The sequence below is a fragment of the Neophocaena asiaeorientalis genome, unplaced genomic scaffold, assembly GCF_003031525.2.
Source record: "Neophocaena asiaeorientalis asiaeorientalis breed wild unplaced genomic scaffold, Neophocaena_asiaeorientalis_V1.1 scaffold77, whole genome shotgun sequence".
NCBI classification, from domain to species: domain Eukaryota; kingdom Metazoa; phylum Chordata; class Mammalia; order Artiodactyla; family Phocoenidae; genus Neophocaena; species Neophocaena asiaeorientalis.
In genome coordinates this window covers 5,257,730-5,262,278 of record NW_020174645.1, presented here as the reverse complement: position 1 = coordinate 5,262,278, position 4,549 = coordinate 5,257,730, and positions in this window count along the sequence as shown.

Sequence of the window (4,549 nt, the reverse complement as noted above, 5' to 3'; positions counted from 1 at the left end):
TTTGTAAGCTAGGTAGGATTGCAGAATTACTTTTTTTCCCCTTGACTGTGGGGGCAGGGATGGAAAATTACCTGGAGAAAATGGTGGCGAGTGGTATTTTTAAGCACGTAGATCATTCCAGACGCCGAGGTCTGGCTACTCCCCAGAATAAGAACAACCAATTCTTGACATTGATTTCAAATAAATTTCATGTCCCTCTCGGTATTAAGTGGTTTTTAACCCCTTGGCGGCCTAAACTCCTTTGAGACTGGGCAAAACCCAGAGGCCTCCTCCCCTGGGAAATACACCCTCACATCTACATAATTTTGCATCTTAACTCATTCAAATATCTAAGAAGCGCCTACTACGTGCCGGGCACTGTTCCCGGCGCTAAGGGTACCAGAATAAACTTGACAAAGTTTTCTCTCTCCTGGATTTTACATTGCAATTTTTGATCCTCCTCCGACAGACCCCAGCCGACTTCTCAGATCTGACTGATACGCAATCATCAAATGCATTTTGCATTAGATGATGAAGCTTTTGAAGGTGTTATTTCTTGGAGTTCTGCTTTATTATTACTTTTTTCAATTTTATTTATTTACTTTGTTTGCGTTGGGTCTTCGTTGCTGTGCGCGGGCTTTCTCTAGTTGCGGTGAGCGGGGTCTACTCTTTGTTGCGGTGCACAGGCTTCTCATTGCGGTGGCTTCTCTTGTTGCAGGGCACGGGTTCTAGGCGCACGGGCTTCAGTAGTTGTGGCACGTGGGCTCAGCAGTTGTGGCTAACAGGCTGTAGAGCGCAGGCTCAGCAGTTGTGGCGCACAGGCTTAGTTGCTCCCCGGCATGTGGGATCTTCCCCAACCAGGGCTCAAACCCACATGTACCCTGCATTGGCAGGCGGATTCTTAACTACTGCGTCACTGGGGAAGTCCAGAGTTCTGCTTTAAATAGTAAATCTTGTCAAAATACACAAGATGCCCACCCTTTTCTGCCTTTTTTAATGGCCATGCTTTGCAGATTTCTTGATTAGCCATAGACATTCAGATACATCTGAATCTAGTGAGGAAGGCCTCAACCTCTTTGCCTGAGGGAAGGGATACCACCAATTCCTTCCCTCTGTCCCTTTAGGATTGAAGGTACAGGCGACACCCCCTTCCCAGGACCCCTTGTGGTCAGCTTTAGGCTGGTTCAGCCAAGGATGCTCAATGAAATTTTATTTCACAGATAAATTAATATCACCCTTTCCTACCCTGCTCCCAGGGGACCAATAGTCTAGAGTAGCACTGTCCAACAGAAAAGTATTGCAAGCCACATATAATTGCAAAGTTTTAGTAGCCACATTTTAGAAAGTAAAAAGAACTGGTGAAATGAATCTTTATATTTTATTTAACACAATATATCGAGAAACAGTATGATTTCGATATATAATGAATATAAAGCAATTATTAAGATACTTTCTTTTTATAAGACTAAGTCTTCAAAACCCAGCGTGTATTTTACCTTTACAGCTCATCCTAACTCCAACTGGCCACATTTCAAGTGCTTGGTAGCCACAATACCTAGTGGTTTTCCTACTGGACCAGTTCAGGGCTAGAAGCTAGAAGCAGAGGGCTCCCAGGCTGACAGACCTTGGCATGTATCCTGCCTCCATCACCTATTCACTGTTGGACTAAGCCTCCATTTCCTTGGGGCAAGAATGCAGATCTCAGTGGCCTGCTTCAGTCCCTTCTACAGATGTGTGGGCTATTCTCTTTCCATATTGTATTTTTACCACGATGACCCCTCACTGATCATCATTGGAAAATATTTTTCCTTTTGTTTTTAATTGAGACCTAGTTCACTTAGTATAAAATTCACCCTTTAAAAATATACAATTCAGGGGCTTCCCTGGTGGCGCAATGGTTGGGAGTCCGCCTGCCGATGCAGGGGACACGGGTTCGTGCCCCGGTCCGGGAGGATCCCACATGCCGCGGAGCGGCTGGGCCCGTGAGCCATGGCCGCTCAGCCGGCGCGTCTGGAGCCTGTGCTCCGCAATAGGAGAGGCCACAACAGTGAGAGGCCCGCGTACCGCAAAAAAAAAAAAAAAAAACCAAAAACAAAACAAAACCAAAAATATATATAAACAATTCAGCGGGACTTAGTATAAGCACAGAGTTGTGCAATCATCACAACTATCTAATTCTAGAACATTTCTGTCATCCCCAAAGGAAACCGAACAGCAGTCACTCCCCATTCTCCACTACCCATAGCTCTAGGCAACTGCTAATCTACTTTCTATGTCTAGGGACAGACCTATTCTGGACATTTCATATGCATGGAGTCAGTTACAACATGTGTATGGCCTCTTTCACTTAGGATACTTTCAAGGTCCATCCATGTTGTAACATGTATCAGGACTTTGTTCCTTTTTATGGCTGAATAATATTCCACTGTATAAATAGACCACATTTTGTTTATCCATTCATAAGCTGATGGACATTGTTTCCACTTTTTGACTATTATGAATAAAGCTGCTATGAACATTTATGTACAAGTCTTGTGAACATGTTTTCAATATGGGGGGTATATACCCAGGACTGGAATTGCTGGGTTACATAGTAACTCTATGTTTAACTTTTTGAGGAATTGTCTCACTTCTTTCCATAGTGACTATATCATTTTATATTCCCAACAGCAATGTATAAATTTTCCAATTTCTCCATATCCTCACCAACACCTTTACTATCTGGCTTTTTTTTTTTGTTTTAATTTATTTTATTTTTGGCTGCATTGGGTCTTTGTTGCTGCACGCAGGCTTTCTCTAGTTGTGGCGAGCAGGGGCTACTCTTGGTTGCGGTGCATGGGGCTCTCATTGCAGTGGCTTCTCTTGCTGTGGAGCATGGGCTCTAGGTGTGTGGGCTTCAGTAGTTGTGGCACGTGGGCTCTAGAGCGCACACTCAGTAGTTGTGGCCCACAGGCTTAGCTGCTCCGCGGCATGTAGGATCTTCCCGGACCAGGGCTTGAACCCGTGTCCCCTGCATTGGGAGGTGGATTCTAAACAACTGCGCCAGGGAAGCCCATATCTGGCTTTTTTATTTGAGGCATCCTAGTGGGTGTGAACTGGAATCTCATGGTTTTGATTTTTTTTTTTTTTTTTTTTTTTTTGCGATACGGTGGCCTCTCACTGTTGTGGCCTCTCCTGTTACGGAACACAGGCTCCAGACGCGCAGGCTCAGCAGCCATGGCTCATGGGCACAGCCGCTCCGCGGCATATGGGATCCTCCTGGACCGGAGCACAAACCCGTGTCCCCTGCATCAGCAGGCGGACTCTCAACCACTGCACCACCAGGGAAGCCCTGCATTTCTTTAATGAATGATGTTGAGCTTCTTTTCATGTGCGTACTGGCCATTTGTGTATCTTCTTTGGAGAAACATCTATTCCAATCCTTAACCCATTTTTTAACTTGAGTTTTTATGTTAAGTTGAAAGACTTCTTCATTCTGGATACTTGTCCCTTCTCAGATTTATAGTTTGCAAATATTTTCTCCCATTCTGTGGGCTATCTTTTCATTTTCTTGATAGTGTCCTTTGATACACAAATGTTTTTTATTTTTTTATTTTTTTGGCCACACTGCACAGCTTGTGGGATTTTAGTTCCCCGACCAGGGATCAAACCCGGGCCCTTGGCAATGAGAGCGTGGAGTCCTAACCACTGGACCGCCAGGGAATTCCACAAAAGTTTTAAATTTTGATAAAGTCCAACGTATCTATTTTTAAATTTTTATTTGCTTGTGTTTTGGTACCATATCTTGTCCAAGGTCATGAAGTTTCACCTAAGTTTTCTTCAAATAGTTTTTGTTCTTACACTTAGGTCTTTGATCCATTTTTAGTTAATTTTTGTGTATGAAGTGTGTCCAGATTCATTCTTTCATGTGGATATCCAATTGTCTCCGTACCATTTGTTGAAAAGTTTATTCTTTCCCCATTGCATGGTCTTGACACCTTTGTTGAAAATCCATTGACGATGAATATGAATTTATTTCTGGACTCTCAATTCTATTCCATCGATCTGTGGAATCTATCCTTGTGTCGGTACTCCACTGATTTGGTTACTGTAGCTTTGGAGTAAGCTTTGAATTCAGGAAGTGCTGAGTGCTCCAGCTTTATATTTCTTTGTCAAGATTATTTTAGCTATTCTGGGTCCTTTGCATTTCCCTATGAATTTTAGGATCAGCTTGTCCTTTTTCACAAAAAAAAAAAAACAACCAAAAAAACCCAAAAAATACAGTTGGGGGCTTCCCTGGTGGCACAGTGGTTAAGAATCCACCGGCCAATGCAGGGGACACAGGTTCAAGCCCTGGTCCAGGAAGATCCCACATGCCGCGGAACAATTAAGCCCATGTGCCACAACTACTGAGCCTGTGCTCTAGAGCCTGCAAGCCACAGCTACTAAGCCCACGTGGCACAACTACTGAAGCCCGCGCACCTAGAGCCTGTGCTCCACAACAAAAGAAGCCACCACGGTGAGAAGCCCACTCACCGCAACGAAGAGTAGCCCCCGCTTGCCGCAGCTAGAGAAAGCCTGTGCACAGCAA